Source organism: Lithobates pipiens, unplaced genomic scaffold (genome assembly GCF_037356315.1).
Source record: "Lithobates pipiens isolate NorthernLeopardFrog02 unplaced genomic scaffold, aLitPip1_a1.2 Scaffold_23, whole genome shotgun sequence".
Lineage (NCBI taxonomy): Eukaryota > Metazoa > Chordata > Amphibia > Anura > Ranidae > Lithobates > Lithobates pipiens.
In genome coordinates, this window is record NW_027507785.1 from 234359110 (window position 1) to 234377953 (window position 18844).

Genomic DNA, 18844 nt, shown 5'->3' on the forward strand with positions numbered 1-18844 from the left:
CCTCTTCACTTGATTGAGAGCTGAATGCCTAAATAATGTGTGATACTTTGGGAAGCCCCTCCTTAGTTACACTATTGGCAGCCCACCGGACAGGTAAGAAGTGTCATAATACCAAAAATAAAAAAAAATGGAAGCACATTTTGACATTCTGCTATTACATATCCAGATAATTAATATGTTAAAAAACAAAATAAAAATGGCATTTGAAAGTATTGAGGCAGGCCCTTGCACTACATGCTTAGGTGAATTCATCCATAAATGTGATCATCAAAAAGGTAGGTATAGTGTGTATTGGGTTTGGTAAAGTCATCAGATAGAGGATTGCTATCAGCTGAGCTAGCAGTTGGGGGGAGGGGGGTTCCTAATGAGTTTGGCACAACCCCAAAAATTTAAAAAATGTCACTCTGCATTAATTGAAGCACACACATCACATTTGTAGACATTATAGGGGGTGTTTAGGGGAAAACAATACTATGTAGCTGACAAAGGACATTGGTAAGTGACTAGACTATAGTTTTATGCGCCAAGAAGAGCATGGTGGTGAAGTTAGTGAGGCAAATATGCCTGAGGACAAAGGGGCAGAGTTAATATAGTCCTTCTGCAGGACCTGTATGATGGCAGAACAGGTCTCTGGAATAATGATCCCCAGAGCCTGGGGGGAGATGCCGGTCGAGAACTTCAGGTCCTGAAGACTTCTCCCTGTCGCCAAGTACCGCAACATGTCAATGAGCCTCTGCTCCGGAGTGATGGCTTGCCGCATGCAGGTATCCTGCCTGCTGATATAAGGGGTCAGCAAAGCCAGCAGACGGTGAAAAACGGGGTCCGACATCCGGAGATAATTCCTGAAATCATCAGGATTATTCTCCCGGATCTCACGGAGCAAAGGCATGTGCGAGAACTGGTCACGCTGGTGCAACCAATTCTTGGTCCACAAACGCCTCCCCTCCCTGTTCATGGACCGGGCTTGTGTCAAAGTAAGAACCCCAACACGAAGCCCATGCACAGCACAAACTCTATGACGAGTACGTAGAGGAAACATGGTTTCAAAACGGTCGGCTCATCAGAACGGACAACAGAAAGCACCGATAAACAGCAAGGCCTGAAAGAACGACCTGAATAGCAGAAGCAAGCAGACAATAAGAAATGCAAATCAAAGTGTACTATACCAAGATATAGTCCACAATGATAAACAAATACTTACTGACTGCACGCACTGATTATCAGATACGCAAGCACAAACCGAAGAGCAGTAGCTATCTGAATCACTAATCTGAAAAGCACGAATCGTCTCTCACCAAACTTCTACTAAAGCGATAGACACGAGATCAGCAGAAGGAGCCCAAAGGGTGCCGGACATGGTGCTGAACTTCCCTTTTCTAGTCCCGCCGTACATGGCTTACGTCACCGTGTTCTTGGCAACCGGAAATTCCGACAACTGAGTCCGACCGTGTGTATGCAACATCACTTCCGGACCTGGTCCGGAATTAATCCGTCGGAATAACTCAGACGGATTTGGTCGTCGGAATCTCCGACCGTGTGTACAAGGGCTTAGGGCAGTTAGTAGTAGCACCCTCTAGGTCTAGGTTACCCCCTAAACCCCCCTAATAAAAGATTTAGTTCCTCGATCGCACCCCAGTTAACCCTTTCACCCTCTGTCGCCAGTGTCATTAATCGATTGCTGTATTTGTTACACTGGTGACACTAGTTAGCCAGTTTCACCATCAGGTTTTTATAGCGTCAGGTACTCCCATTTATACTACCTTATAAAGGTTTTAACCCCCTGGTTAACCCTTTCACCCCCTGTCACCAGTGTCACTAACCGATCACCGTATTTGTGTCACTGGTGATGCTAGTTAGCCAGTTACTTTCATCGTAAGGTTTTTATAGCCTCAGGTCCCCCATATATTACCTAATAAAGGCTTTTTTTTTTTTTTTCCAGAATTTTTTTTATTGAGTTTTATAGAATACAAATACAAAACAGTTCCAAAAAGGCACATAAAAGAAATGTTTACCGCATTTGCATGGAGTCAATATGCACAAAAAGCCTTACAGTTGCCAGCTATTACCAAGCAGTGAACATCGCCTTACCAAGCAGTGAACATCGCCTACCTAATAAAGGTTTTACCCCCTTGATTGCCCCCTAGTAAACCCTTTCACCCCCTGCCACCAGTGATCATCATATTAGTGTTACGGTTGACGCTGGTTAGTTTGCTTTTTATAGCATCAGGGCACACGCCGTATATTACCCAACAAAGGTTTAAGCTCGTGATCGCCCAGTGGATGATATAAGTTAAGTTTTAGCATCAGTCAGGGTCTGTGTTGCCCCAGGCAGCACCAGATTAGAGCCAGTAGCGCTAACACCCACCTATGCACCATACACCTTAGTAGTATAGTGTCTGAACGGATCAATGTCTGATCTGATCAGATCTATACTAGCGTCCCCAGCAATTTAGGGTTCCCAAAAATGCACTGTTAGCAGGATCAGCCCAGATACCTGCTAGCACCTGTGTTTATCCACTCTGCCCAGCCAACCCAAGTGCAATATCAATCGATCACTGCCACTTACGAAACACAACACACATAACTGCAGCATTCGCAGAGTCAGGCCTGATCCCTGGGAACGCTCACAGTTTTTTTTTGGTAACGTTTGAATCAGTCGCTGACAGTCAGGAGGTTTTTTACCTGTGAGTCTCACTAGTGTACCAGTAAATTTAGAGACCAAAATGTGAAATCAAAGGTACACTAGTGAAGAGGCCTACACATTTCTGAGCATGACAAGTGAAGGGGAAGTCACTCATCTGTCAGATTAAGGCTCAGAATACAATCCTGTAGACAGCAGGGGCACCCTGACAGATAGCTCTGATCACAGAGTTGTGGTCCCTGCCAAGGTCAGGCGTACCAGACCCCGTTCTTCTGCTATTGTTGAGGTGCAAGAACCGTATACTTATGGAGCAGAGAGCCAGTACTAGCGCCGCTCATCCTTCTGGTGAACTGGCAAGCATCAGCGGCCTAGTACACCCTGGTTGTAGTCAAACCAGCACTGCAGTAACACGTGGTGATGTGGCACGTCCCATAAGTGCAGTTCAAGCTGGTGCAGTGGCTAGCACAACTAGTGTGTTACGCAGTCACCAAAAAGAAGACAAACAAAGGCCCATCGAGCACATAGTGCCCTTCCTGCTGCATTCACCAATCCTAATTGGGAACCCACCACTTCTCCAGCAGCTGTACTTCCTCCATTCACTTGTCAACCCAGAATTCAGGTGGAAACAGTTGATTTTACATCACTTGATTTTTATTCGCTGTTTTTCACAGAAGATCTCTATAGATAGTTTGGCCCCTCGTAAACAGAAGAAAAACAGCTATACAAACAGAAGAAAAACAGCGCCAACCTAAGTGCAGTATTTTAGATCACAGGTATTTATTTGTAAAGTAGTACACTCACTCTCAATCGGAATGTTTCAGGCACATCACGTTTTACGTGTAAGAGAAGGTTCTGGGGGACATCACAGGGCTCCCAGGGAGAAGCGGTTCCTCTTTTAGCTGTTTTTTTCGTCCGGTAGCGCCGGTGGTTCCCAGTGTCTCACGGCCCGGTGTCGCAGCATCAGGGAAGTCCGTTCGTTGGTCGTGCGGGGTCGCGCTGTGATGACGTTCGTTGCACGCGTTCGGAGCATGCGTGCTCCTTCCTCAGGCATCGATGGCCCCTCGTAAACCACTTCAACCAAAGGTTTGCAGTCTTGTTTACTCCCCATCAAGTTTTCTGCATTGATGAGTCTCTGATCAAGTTTTCTGACCACTTGTCTTTCAAACAGTATCTTCCCAGCAAGCGTGCCAGATATGGGGTCAAGATGTATAAGCTCTGTGACAGGGCCACAGGCTATACATATAGTTTTCTGGTTTACGAGTGAAGAGATAGTCACGTAGAGCTGTAGAACTGCCCAGATTACATAGGGAGCGCTGGTAAGATTTTGTGGGACTTGGTGTCACCCTTATTTATTTTATTCATTTATTTATGAAAGGGTTAACACTTGTATTTGGACAATTATTACATGAGCGTGCCACTTTTTAGTCACTTGTTTGATCATGGAATTGACGCATGTGGCACTGTGCAATCTAATTGCCGAGGCTTACCTCAGTGGCTTGTAAATTCCCATCTTAGGCTGGGGGAGAGAGCCTGCTTGAAGTGTAATAATTTGCTCGCTGTGAAGTGGAGGGATAATCGAAATGTTTTTGTTCTGTCCTCCCTTCACGCAGACATGAGGGTCCAAATTCCTACGGCAACTGGTATTGAGGAGAAACCCCTCTGTGTCCACGAATATAACCTTAATATGGGAGGGGTGGACCAGTTGTTGGCGCCGTACCTAATTGTGCGTAAGGCCAGACGCTGGTACAAAGAAGCATCTGTATACTTATTTAAATTGGCTCTGCTGAATGTTTTTGTGCTATACAAAGCTTCAGGACAAACTGGATCCTTCCTTAAATTCCAGGAAGAGCACTTCTGTTTCCAGATGGTGCTGTGGCCAAACTTTCCAATCCATATTGTCATGGAGATCCTGCCAGAAATCTGTGCCCCAGGCTATCTGTCTCGTGTCCTCGGGCACGTGCGCGAACACGTGCGCACGCCCCTGTTGGCGCCAGATGGGCTATTTAAGCCTGTCTGTCACAGCCAGTCCCTGCTGTCTGCTCTACAGCGCTGTGTGCCCGAGAACCTGATCTGAAGTACTTACCTGTGATTTAGACCCGGCTTAATTGTGACCTACCTGTTATTTGCCTGCACCCGACCCCGGCCTGTCTGTGACTACTCTCCTGCCTGTTCCCTTGTACCTTTGCTGCCAGCCTGATACCTGACCTTGGCATGTCTGTGACTTCTCTCCTGCCTGCTCCCTTGTACCTTGCTTCCAGCCTGATACTTGACCCGGCCTGTTTGATGATCCAGTCTGCTAAGCTAATCCAGTTTGCTGAGCTGATCCTACCTGCCAAGCTGTTCCAGTCTGCTAAACTGATCCAGTTTGCTGAGCTGATCCTACCTGCCAAGCTGTTCCAGTCTGCTAAGCTGATCCAGTTAGCTGAGCTGATCCTACCTGCCAAGCTGTTCCAGTCTGCTAAGCTGATCCAGTTTGCTGAGCTGATCCAGGTTACTGAGCTTATCCAGTCTGCTGAGTTGATCCTTTCTGCCAAGCTGTTCCTGTCTGCTGAGCTGACCCAGTCTGTTCATCCTTTCTGGTCTGTTGATCCTGCCAGGCATCCGTGCCCCTCCTTACTCCTGTGTCTCCTGTTACCTTACCAGGGAACCGGTAGTGGGAGCCGTAAAGGAGGCCTTCCTCTTGCAATTCGGGCTCAAACCATTAGGTACATGACACATATGCAGTAATATGGCTGCATGAAAGGCATTTTCCTTATGTCCTCCCTGGTATCCCTACCCAATGAGCCCCCCAAAGAAAATGCAGTGTTTGTAGAAAGCGCAGATATAGGCATGACACCTTCTACTATTGTCCTTCTTGTCCGGACCATCCTGGTCTTTGCATTGGTGAATGTTTTGAATGCTACCATACACTAGTGGAGTGTTAGCGTAGGGTACAGCACTGCACAGACTAGGACACACATTCACAGGGTCTCCAAAGATGTCATCGCATTTTAGGAGACCTGAACCGAACCATTACATCCGTTACAGTTACAAAAAAAGTGTAAAAAAAATAAATAAAAAGTAAAAAAATAAAATAAATTAAAAAAACAAAAAAATTGTTGTCAATTTATTGTTCTCTCTCTCTATTCCCTTTGTATTGTTCTGCTCTTTTTTTTACTGTATTCTACAATGCAATATTTTATTGTTATTATGTTTTATCATGTTTGCTTTTCAGGTATGTAATTCTTTTTTACTTTACTGTTTACTGTGTTTTATTGTTAACCATTTTTTTGTTTTCAGGTACGCCATTCAGCTGCAGCATGGATTTATTTATCTTGACAGCAACAGCATTTGCTCCCACAATATATAAAGCCGTGACTCCAGCGCTGTCGGAGTTGATTTCACCACCACAGTTAAAAAAATAGCATATATGCCGAAGCATGGGGGCAAAGGGGAGGAGCGATTTGCTCCTAACATTAGGGGTAGATTGCCCCCATGTTTCGGCATATATTTTTTAGGCACAGATTGCGTTAAAAAAATGTATTTTTACTATGTTTTATTGTATTTGCTTTGCAGGTATGGTAAAGGCCTGTACACACGGTCGGACTTTTTGACAACAAACATGCAAATGAGCTGTTTTGGAGCAACATTCGACCGTGTGTACGCTCCATCGGACAAACTTTTTCTGTTTTCATCGGACTTTTGTTGGCTGTGCGAACGGACAAACTTTTTGACAACAGAAGTCCGATGGAGCAAAGTCCGATCGTGTGTACACAAAATCATCGGACTTTAGTCCGAAGTACAAACACGCATGCTCGGAAGTAAGGACCAGCACGAAGAGGTCGGTCTTGTAAAGCTAGCATTCGTAATTTAGTTAGCACATTCGTGACGTGTCAAATTTAGAATTTTGGAAATGCAGCGTACATTGTCTTAATTTAATGGCTTAGTAATAATAAATATGATTTGCTGGTGATACTGACCAAGTACTAACAAACATATTTTTACATAGGACTTGTGTGCTAATGATATCCAAAAACAGTTATTTTTTTGGCCATTTTTTTTATTGTGCATTCACAACATAAATCAAATTGGAAAATAATTTTAGACATATTTTCTGTCACCACAATTCTAAAAGAAAAATTAGAAACCAAAGAGCAAATAATACACTGAAAACCAAAACTATAGCTTATTAAATCAGAAGCCTCTAAACTCCCCAGACCACTGGCCTTGTTGGGCCTCCTGGGGCTGATTTTGCCACTGACCACCATGCTGCTGAGGTGGGTGGGCTTGCTGAGGTGGGTAGGTTTGCTGAGGTGGGTAGGTTTACTGAGGTGGGTAGGCTTGCTGAAGTGGGTAGGCTTGTTGTGGAGGAGGTAAAGGTGTGTGGTCCAAATTACACACATGTGATTTGTTGTTTAGCTCACGCTTCCTGGCCTTGCTGAAGAGCTGGATTATGATCCCCTCACATAGCTCCCTTTGATCTGGATCAATTTCTCAGAGTTTATTAGCTGTAAAACAGCCAAACCCTTCAGCACTATCGGGTGCTGTGGTGATAACGGAAGTAGCCCTACTTAGGAAGTCAGCTGTGGCATCATCCAGGTGGTGGCTCTTCCTGGCCCTTTTTTTGGGAGGACGCAGGGGAGGGATTCTGCACTCTGTTGTCTGGCTACTGGGCCCAGCCTCTTCTTGGCTCAAAAGTTCCTATGTGTGAAAAAACATAATTTTAATGTTTGGTCATCCATCACAAACACTTTTCAGATCATGACTTTTTTAATTTGGAATGTGTCCAATTAGTAAAGACTATCAATCTGACTCCAGCATTTATCATTCTTGTCCAAATAATCCTTTTTGGCCACTACTTGTCTATTGATATGGAACTCACTTTTTTAAGACAACTAATTATTTTAGGCATACTAGCATCTAATTAACAACACACACACTATATACATAGATATATATATATATATATATATATATATATATATATATATATCTATGAAAAAATATTGTTTTTTGTAGCCAAGATTTTAAACAATGCTATACCTGAGTCAAGTTGAGCTCCTCCTCCTCTTCATCCTGTGTAGGATCAGGCTCAGTATCGGTGGCCTCAGCTGATGCGGAGGGCAGTGTAGAGAGCGATCTACGTAGTACAGTTTGATCACGTAAAAAATGGAGGCTATTAAAATACCACAGCTTGGGAACATAGATCTCTTCAGCTGCTGCTCCAGTCTTTTTGGATTCCTCGATCTTCTTTTGTTCCCTGTTATACATGCTTCTGAGGCCCCCAATTTTTGTCTTTATTAAACTGTAGGTTGCTCTGGGGTACACAGTTTTTGCTAATTGCACCAGTTGCTCAATTGCTGCTATCCTCAGGTTTTTATTGCAATAGTCTTTATTTTTGACTTGCCACAGACAAGTGAGCTCCCTGTATTTTTCGATAAATTGGCTAAGGAATTTGTGAGAATTTAAACTTGACTTTGCCATTTTGATCTCTGCAAAACATAATAAAAAACAAACCATAATGGGTGGCGTATAGCTCATAAGCTGCTCAAAATATGAGCCTTTATTTAAGCTGTAGGGACGGGCTGTATGTTCAACCCGAACATGAGTTTGACTTGAACATTGACATCACCCAATAGCAAACCATTTAAGGTTGTTTGTGACAAGTAATAAACCCACAGAACACCCTATTAAAAGCCTATGTGAGAATTCCAAAGTCAGAATTTTAATCAACAATATGCAAGCTATTGTCCTAAAAAAACTTTGTGACCCAGCGGACATGTATCAACGCAAAAGAACGTTTTAACAAAACGGCCTTTTTTTATCGTGCCCATGTACTTTAATGTTTAAGTCATTTAACAGTACCAGCGATAACGAAAAGTTTTAGAAACGTACCTTCCTTTCTGGTCTTTCAGTTTGCGTCAGCTTGCGTTTGTCTCCCGCCTATGCTGAACGTTACGTTGCATCATACCCTCGGGCTTTATACATGGCAAACCTCCGCTTTCGGAATGTCATGACGTTGGGCCGTGACGTTACAGATTCTGCCATATATGTCGTATATTCCGATCGGATATAGTCCGCGCGGTACGCTCAACATACAGTGCGCATGCGCGAAACTATGCTCGCGCCGCCCGCCCCTGACGTTCTTTTTCTGTAATATTCCCCGCCCCTTCTCCCTTCGTTGCGCAGTGGGAGTAAAGTAAACATGGCGGAGAGACAGACATCCAGTGAGGAGGAATCCCGATCTAGGAGGAGATTCAAGGCCACCAACATGGCCTTTGAAGAAATGGTGGAGATGGTGGCCATTATGAGAAGGGAGGACTATGATGGGAAGCATGGCCCATATCTGCATCCAAATTTAGTAAAGGATCAAATCCTTACTCGAGTGGTGAAGACTCTGGAGGAGAAATTTGGGGTGCGAAGGTCTAAAGACCAATTGAGAAAACGCTGGTCCGACATAAAATTGAGGGAGCCGGATCAGTACCTCAAAATCAAGAAGGCGCTCCGAAAAAGTAAGTACCTGTCATACGTTCCCATTATACATAGCGACGTGTATGAATTCGTATACCGTTCGTATATTTACATTAAATTTGTATACCTTTCGTATGGTGTTCATTAGCGCATACAATGTTATTAGCTGATCCAGGGTTATGACTGTTTTGGTCTGGATCATTTGACGTAATGAGTAAAGTTCGTAACGTTATTGTTTAGCTGTCTTTGAAATGTATTTCAGTATGGTTAAAAGGGAAATTTCATTGTCTTCAACTTGGATCTCTTCATTAACAGAAAATTGTACAACACCTCAAAGCAATGTTTCATATCTGTGTGCTAAAGTATACCTTTTGTTTGATTCTCATAGGGGATAAAAGACTCAGACACCAACCCCGCCAGGACCCCCAACCTCACCGGAACCCCCAACCCCGCCGGGACCCCCAACCTCACCGGAAAGCCCAACCCCGCCAGGACCCCCAACCTCACCGGAAAGCCCAACCCCGCCAGGACCCCCAACCCCACCAAGACCCCCAACCCCACCAGCCTGAATGGCAGAGAAATCAAGAGGAGGTGGAGGAAAGAGAGGTGGAGGAAGTGAACACACCAGGTGAGTGTCTGACACCCCAGCTTCACGTAATCTATGTCTATGTATATATGCATATTTCTAAATACATGTTTTTTATCCCATTTTTAGATGATGTGCTGTTTGTGGAACAACAACCTGAAGCGTTTAGTACAGACAGTGCACAGAGGCTCATCGGCCAGATCATGGCATGGAATGGGGAGATTGATGCCATGCGCAATCGCCTCAATGTCATGCAGCAGGAAATGAAGAATATGATAGATATTTTGGGAAGAATCTAATCCCTTTTTCAAAAAATAATAATTTTCTTCATTTCCTGCTGCATGGTGTTGAGGCGATGCCCCCATTCCAATGTTATTGTTATTTTAAAAATGTTTTAATTAAAAAAAAAAAAAAATCTATATTTTGATTTTAATAAAAAAATGATCCAAAAAAAACCCCAAAAAAATTTTGATTTAAAAAAAAAATGATCAAAAACAAAAAAGATATTTTGATTTTTTTAAAAAAGGATCAGAAAACAAAAAAAAAAAGATATTTTGATTTAAAAAAAAATGATCAAAAAAAAAAAAGATATTTTGATTTAAAAAAAAAAGATATTTTGATGTAAAAAAAAATGATCAAAAAAAAAAAAAGATATTTTGATTTAAAAAAAAAATGATCAAAAATAAATAAATAAAGATATTTTGATTTTAAAAAAAATGATCAAAAATAAAATATATATTTTGAGTTTAAAAAAAAATGATCACAAAAAAAAAAAATTTGATTTTAATCAAAAATGTGGCACAGATTAAAAAAGTTAAACTAAAAACGATGTGTGGCTTCTTATTTCAATGCTCAATACCAGTATATTTGTTCAGTTGTTGTAGTTACATGTCCATGACCATGTACTCTAAAATGTGTGTAGCTGAGATACAGCACAATATAAAAGTTAGCTCAAAGAGAGATTGTCACCTCATGTTGCACATCAGGTTGGTTTAAACTAGTGGCAAAAAGGACAAAGATCATGGCTATTTGCAAACATAAGAAACACAGACAACAGTAGTTGAACAGAAATATTATTTTATGAATAAGTAATATATTTACAAGTTAGTAAACACATTTTGCTGCCAAGGCACTGCCCCTCTACCAACAAAGTAGTCCATATATTGTTCACGGACAAGACGGCCATTCTGGGAGCCCAAACCAGCACGTGCACCTTCCAGAGCTGGCATCACAGCCTCTTCAGCTGGTACGGAAAAAGCATCATCTGTTTGCCCTGAGGCAATATAGCTGGAAGCATTCCTCCTTAAAAAAATATGGAGGATGCAGCAGCATAACACTACATGATTTAATTTATATTCTGCCAAGTTTATGGCAGTTAAAAAGAGACGAAATCTGCTTGAAAGAATGCCAAAGGCATTTTCAACTACCCTTCGGGCACGAGACAGACGATAATTGAAAACCCTTTGTTCTGGGGTTAGGTTCCTCATTGGAAAGGGTTTGAGAAAATGTTCCCCCAAAGAAAAGGCATCATCTGCCACAAACACGAAATGTAGTCCCTCAATATTTTCCTGAGCAGGTGGCAAATGTAAGGTCCCTTTCTGCAGCCGGTCATAAAATTCAGTATGCATCAGCACACCTCCATCAGAGTGACGGCCATTCATCCCAACATCAACATACAAAAAATCATATTTGGCTGACACCACAGCCAGCAGAACTATGCTGCAAAATCCTTTATAATTAAAAGAATACGATCCCGAGTTTGGCGGTGGAACTATCCTCACATGCTTGCCATCAATGGCACCTCCACAGTTGGGAAAATTCCATAAATTGGCAAACTGTGCCGCCACATCCTGCCATTGCTGGGTGGTTGAAGGAAACTGTGGAATCAAACAAATAAAAAATATTAATACCCGAGTACATAAAATTGCAAACATAGTTGACACAAACATTGTGGGGCAACATAATATTAGAACATTTAAATGTTTTCTTCCAATAAAATGATAAGTTACAATTATATGTTCCCTCACCCTCTCTGGTGGCACATTCCAAAAAACTTGGGGGGGGGGGAGTTGTGTATGATAGTTTGGACAAGTCAACACTTCCATGAGAACTAAATGCATTAAAATGTAAGTTTAATTTGGCCAACACATCCATCTTTCCAAGATTGTCAGGCCAGTGGATAGGTAAGAAGTGGTATAAAACAAAAAGAAGAATGCACATTGTCCAAATCTACACACATTTTGACATACATCATAAACCCAAAAAAATGTTAATTATGAGTAATCGATATGACGAAGTTAAAAAGCCAGGAAGCTGGGACAGCATAGGGATGGTGGGAGCCATTCATAATGATAAGTTAATCCTAACCAAAGTATAATTTGTACATTTTGAAGGTAATCAGGCAGGCCCTTGCACTACATTATTTTAAGTATTTAGGCAGCAATCTTAACTCCAAAAATAAGGTACACAGTGTATGTGTTTAGCTAAATCTGCAGATAGAGTAGTTGTATTGGTTTACTCTGCATTTTTTATTATTGTTTTCTTTAGTTTTTGTTTTTTCTAGATTTTTTTGGGGTGTTAAAATAAGTGTGTGAAACACAAAAAAGGGACTCTTGCACTCTGCATAAATTTAAGGGCAGGAATAAGATTGACACACATTTTAGGTGGTGTTTAGGGTAAGGAATGAAGCATTATAAATAAAGTGTGAAGTACTAGGTAGGGATGCACCGAAATTTCGGCCAAAGAAATATATTGGCTGAAAATGGCCCTTTCGGCAAGAAGCCGAAAGAGAATTTTCGCCAATCCTGGTGCGAACATGGGGCGGGGGCTTCTGGCCTTGGTCCCGCCCCTGGTGCCACCCATCACGGGGGTGTAATTCCATTTTTACTCTCTCCTCCTCTCCTCCCTCCTCACCCATGCTGCAGGCAGCCTGTGGGGTCTCAGTGTAAAGTCTCCTTCTCCACAGCGGTGGCTCCTCAGCTGATGTGGAAATCAGCTGTGGAGGAGCTCGAACATGCCGTTTACTATGAAAGTGAAAGCAAAGGAGAGGCATCTAGCAGTGTGTGCTGTGCTCTCTGCCTCCCCCTACAGTGCAGTACCCAGCATGGAGATTAAAGTACAGAGCTGCAGCTCCCAATTTTAAAAGGACTGTCTATATCTATATATATCTATCTATCTATATATATATATATATTTATTTGTATGCCTCTCTGTGTGTATGTGTGTGTGTATGTTTATTTATGTGTTTGTGTTTTTATATATGTATGTTTATATGCACTGGTGAGGCACAGGCAGGCTATATGATGGCCACTGGTAGGCTGCTGGGGACAGTGAGGCTGCATATGGTGTGCACTGATGAGGCTGCATTGATCTCCTGTAGCATGTACCCAGTCTCTGACCATCTCCTGTAGCATGTACCCAGTCTCTGACCATCTCCTGTATAAAAATATTTTAAAAAAATAGTCAATTTCGGTATCGGTGCTGTTTCAGTATCGGCTTCAGCAACCAAAAAACCCATTCGGTGCATCCCTAGCACTAGGCTAGGTGTGTATGGGCCCAGGGTGACATGCTGGGGAGGTTAGTGAGGGGAAATATGCACGTAGGCCACAAAAGAGGTTACAGTATGCATGAGGACAAAGAGGACATTCATTCACAGCATATCAAAAAAATGGGAAGGATGGAATACAAAAAATATAAATTGAGTTGGAAAACAGGAAGGTGATATTAAAGCAAAAAACGTACACGCATATAGTCCTTCTGCAGGACTTGGATGATGGCACAACATGTTTCAGGAATAATGACTCCCAGAGCCTGCGGAGAGATACCAGTGGTAAACTTAATATCCTGGAGACTCCTCCCTGTCGCCAAATAACGCAAGGTGGCTATGAGTCTTTGTTCTGCTGGAATAGAAGCTCTCATGCAGGTGTCCTGCTTCATGATATAGGGGGACAGCAAGGACAATAGTTGCTGAAAGCAGGAGTCCGTCATCCGGAGATAATTACGAAAATCATTTGGATTATTCTCCTGCAGCTCACGCAATAAGGGCATATGGCTAAATTGGTCTCGATTAAGTAGCCAAGTTTTGGCCCAAATACTCCTCACCCTACTACTCCGATTATTCCTAGACCGGGCTAAAGTCACAGCAACAACTCCAAGCCCATAAATAGCACGCTCTCTCCTAGGATCGCGCAACATAGCTAGTTGGTCAAATCGGTCGGAAACCAACAAGAAACGCACGGAACGAAAAACCGCGAATCAGCACCGACCAAATGTCTACTAACTCGAAAATAGCAGACGGAGCCCGAAGGGTGACGGCAGAGAATTGAACATCCTCTTTTGAAGCGTCGTCAGTACGTTGTGACGTCACTACGTTCGTGTTTGTTGTCAAAAAGTCCGATCGTGTGTATGCAATACAAACTTGTGGACCACGCCCTTTGTACAAAAGTCCACGGAAAAGTTTGTACAAAGTCCGACCATGTGTATGAGGCTTAAGTCTTAAGGCCCATGCACACGATCAGACTTTTTGACAACAAACATGCAAATTAGCTGTTTTGGAGCAACATCCGACCGTGTGTACGCTCCATCGGACAAACTTTTTTGGTTTTCATCTGACTTTTGTTGGCTGTGCGAACGGACAAACTTTCTGGCAACAAAAGTCTGATGGAGCAAAGTCTGATCGTGTGTACAGAAAACCATAGGACTTTTGTACAAAGTACAAACAGGCATGCTCAGAACCAATGCAAAAGATCAGACAACAATACAGAAGTTGACCAAAGGTGGCAGTAAAGAGCAGAAAAACCACGTGATTTGGTGAAAGTTGGCTGAAAAAGTCCTGCTGTGCGTATGCAATACAAGTTCAGGGCCCTTTGTACAAAATTCCAAGGGAAAGTTTGTACAAAGTCCTATCGTGTGTATGAGGCTTTACTGTGATAGTGTAATGTTACTTTGTTTTATTGTTAACAATCATTTGCTTAGAAGGTACGCCATTCAGCTGCAACACTGATTTATTTGTGTTGACAGCAACAGCGTTTGCTCCCACAATACGTAAATCAGTGACTTCCACGTTGTAGGAGGTGATTTCACCACCACAGTTTAAAAAAAAATGGTGCATGTATGCCCACCATTAGAAGTGGGTGGATGAAGGGTGGTATTCTAATGGTGGGCATAACAGATAAAGGGTTTATACAGCGCACTCAGGATCAAGCTGAATACTTATAATAAGGGGTGACGTAGGGGGGAAAGGGGTAGAGGGAAAAGGAAACCAAAGTCTGGCAATAAAAACAATTAAAAGGTTTCACTTCAAGTCCAAGCATTAGTCCATGTGAGGATAATAAAATACTGAAACTGTAGAAGGCTGCCAGTCCATAAAAGCCAGAAGAAGCTCTGAAACAAGACAAGACAAAAAAGACGGCGCCCTCTAAATGCAGCGTGTAAGACAACAAATTTATTAAAACGGGTTAAAGAATCACATTTGAGCAGAACATTTCCATCATACAATGCAGTGGCATTAGGTCTTCCGCATGTTCCCGGGTGGTAGGAGTATTACGGGCTGTAAAGGGTGTCCTATATCTCTAGTCCTTGCAACTACTAACCCCAAATGACTCCTGAAGAAGTGCACAACGAAACACGTAGACGCATTAGGGCTCCCATCATATATAGACTGCTTTTTGTGTATATGATTTTTATCTACATTTCTTTCATGTCCCTGTTCTTTGTATTACATATTTCAATAAATGTTAATATTTTTTAATATTTTTATTGTTTGTTGTGCCTTTAAAGTCCTACCATAGGTTTTCCTCTTTTGGAATCCTTTTTCTTTATTTCTTTATTATTCATGGATGAGGCAATTTGAGTGCTCTTTCTTTTCTTTATTTGAATCACGTACATGTATGTGATTGGCTTCAAGTGGTTATACCAGGGTTATGGCTGAAGCTGTATGCCATAACTCTGGCATTTTTATTTTCAGTCAGCAATGCATCCTCCAACTCCTGCCACCCACCTATGCCTCTCTGGGCTCTCCCGTGCAATTTATTTTTGTTTTTTGTTGTATATATTCGAGTATAAGCCGACCCGAATATAAGCCAAGGCACCTAATTTTACCACAAAAAACTGGGAAAACATATTGACTCAAGTATAAGCCTAGAGTGGGAAAATGCAGCAGCTACTGGGTAAACAATGCCCATCTGCAGCTTCACTGTGCTCATTTGCAGTCTACTTGTGCTCATTTGCAGTCTACTTGTGCCCATTTGCAGTCTAATTGTGCACATTTGCAGTCTCACTGTGCCCATTTTCAGTATAATTGTGCCCATTTGCAGTCTAATTGTGCCCATTTGCAGTCTCACTGTGACCATTCACAGCCTAATTGTGCCCATTTGTAGTCTCACTGTGACCATTTGCAGCCCAATTGTGCCCATTTGTAGTCTCATCTGCATCCGTACCTTTGATTACTAAAACAGCACGTGTCTCCCGCTGTGTTATGCAGTCTGTTCAGCCGTCCATTGTAACAAAGCCCCGCCTCCTCCTCATCTGTGATAGATGGAACACTGATACAGTTTCCCAGCATTATATCAGTGTTCCTCTATCACAGACGAGGAGGAGGTGTGGCTTCATTACAATGGACAGCCAAACAGACTGCATAACACAGCAAGAGACGCAATAGTAATGAAAGGTACGGCTCACTCGAGTATAAGCCGAGTTTTCAGCCTTAAAAAATGGGCTGAAAAACTTGGTTTATATTCGAGTATATACGAAATGTTGTGCCATTGTCAGAACAGTATTTTGTTACCGACAAGCTTCTGATTGTATCAGTATGGTACTAATTGTGTTTCTGGGGACATGTGTTTTGTTGTAATAATATGACACAAATTGTGTCTCTGGGGGCACATTTCTGGCTGTGTGAGAATGGCACAGATTGTGTCAGCAGGTTACTAACTGTGTCACTGTGGACATGCATCTGGTTGTGTCAGTACAGTAATGGTTGTGTCTTTGTGGACAGAATTCTGATTGTGCCTGTTTATTTTGTTTAAAATATATTCCAATGCTATTTCTAACATGTTTACTGAAATGTATTTGTGTATGTTTCTTTTTTATATGGAACAGTGCATGTGCTTGTGTGTATGTTGGTTGTGGGTGGGGTTCAGCAGTGTTCCAAAGCTACTGTTGGGGGGAGGGCAAGGGTGGGCAGCATGGTAAAACAAAAAATAAATAGAAAATTAACACTACTTTATTTTTTATGGTCACCAGTTTTAATTCAGATGCCATATAGGCTGCAAAGTCTGCAGGTGCCTGTGGATAAAATATGCTCCCAAACTCAATGCTTACAAGGATGCACCAAAATACAGTAGGCCAAACATAGGAAAAGATTGCTGCAAAATATAATCATCAGTTAAGCCAGATTATGATCCCAACTGATTACACTGATGATTCTTAGGAGACTGGCATTGTCCACAGAGAATATTAGGATATACTTTTAAATAGCAGGAAATGAAGGTAATAGGTTTGGCAGCTAGGAGAGTGAGAAACAGCTTTTTAAATAGGCCCTTGGGTGGAGTGTTTTATGTTTACTCAAATGACTATGGTATGTAATGCCCTTTCTATTTAACTGAAGTCTGAACCAAACTTTCAGTTTCTAGTACTGTCCCATTTAAAGAAGATGCAGCAGCAAAATACTCATCATCCTCTGCTCAACGGGGGAAAATTGATTCTAAATCTATGGCTCTAATCAAGTAAGTAACTGAGTATTATTATTAATTTGCAGAGATAAAGTTTGTTGGGCTCATTAGTTTTTGAAAGCCTTCCTCTTGTGTAAAAAACGGGTATTTCTTCTAAATAATAAGTTGCTTAAATGTAATTTGTAATTGTTTATAACTATTATTCTTGGAAGAAGCAGCTAATATGCCATCTATTGTCCAACACTCTGAAGGAAATGGTGTATGTACCCGTTCCTCTCACTGCATAACTCTAATGTACACACAAGGTTTGTTGGCATAATAAAGGGCAATCTTGGTCTATTTTAAGACATGCTGAGAAGAACTGACTGTGAAGGTCCTTCTTTTAAGTTTTTTTTTTTTCTATGTATCTGACTTAGATGCATGGGGTTTCCAGATAGAGGTCTATTTCTTATTCAGTGATAATTGGGGCCATGTTGATATTGGGCAGTAAAGCTGCAAGCAGTTATATGTTTATTGTTGATCTGTTCTGAAACCGATGTGAATACAGTTTCACGTGTGTAGGGGTGCACCAGTGTAGTGCTGGGCAGACTGATTGGTGTTGCCACAAATTCAGTCCCACTATAGATTTTTGGGATGCTCAAATAATTAAAAATAATATACATTCTGATGACTGGGAATAAAAACATTTTATATCAAACTGATAAACAAGGACCCAAAATACTGGCACACTAATAAGAGCCATTTGAGAAACCCTATAATTGACTAGAGGAGTCTGTGCGCAAAACTCAAAGTGGTCTCAGTTGCAAGTTAAAGTGGCTCTATCAATTATTTTAAAAATGTAAAACTTAGAATGTGGTTGCCCCATCTACATTTATTATGCCGCGTACACACGATCGGACTATCCGGCGGACAATCCGCCCGTCTGTGTGCTAGTCCGCCGGACTTTTGAAATGAACGGACTTGCCCACACGGAGAAAATTCTATTCATTTTGAACGCGGCTCCAGGTAGACAGGACTAGCGAAGGAAGTCAATGTCGCCGCCTCCATCGGCGAGATTGACACCTCGCTGACCCCGTCACCTGGTATGGATTTAAAGGGGAACCCCTACACCGAATAAAAGGGTGTGGGGGTCCCGCAAAGTCCATAGCAGACCCTTATCTGAGCACGCAGCCCGGCCGGTCAGGAAAGGGGGTGGGGACGAGCGAGCGCCCCCCTCTTGAGCCATACCAGGCTGCGTGCCCTCAACATGGGGGGTGTTTTGGGGAAGGGGGCCCCCCCACCCCAAAGCACCTTGTCCCCATGTTGATGAGGACAAGAACCTCTTCCCGACAACCCTGGCCGTTGGTTGTCAGGGTCTGCGGGCGGGGGGATTATCGGAATCCGGAAGCCCCCTTTAATGAGGGGGCCCCCAGATACCGGCCCCCGACCCCATGTGTATGAGCATGGGGTACATTGTACCCCTGATACAAACAAACCCAAGGATATTTTGAGGAAAAA

General features: G+C 42.4%; 1 long non-coding RNA gene across 1 annotated transcript in view; it reads left to right on the top strand.

Annotated features, from left to right (window-relative positions):
- The window catches only part of LOC143927025 (uncharacterized), a 105148-nt gene that overhangs the window by 49879 nt on the left and 36425 nt on the right, over positions 1-18844 (top strand). The window contains exon 2 of the long non-coding RNA XR_013262213.1: positions 17302-17401. This is a non-coding gene — a long non-coding RNA (uncharacterized LOC143927025). The remainder of the gene's footprint in view (positions 1-17301; positions 17402-18844) is intronic.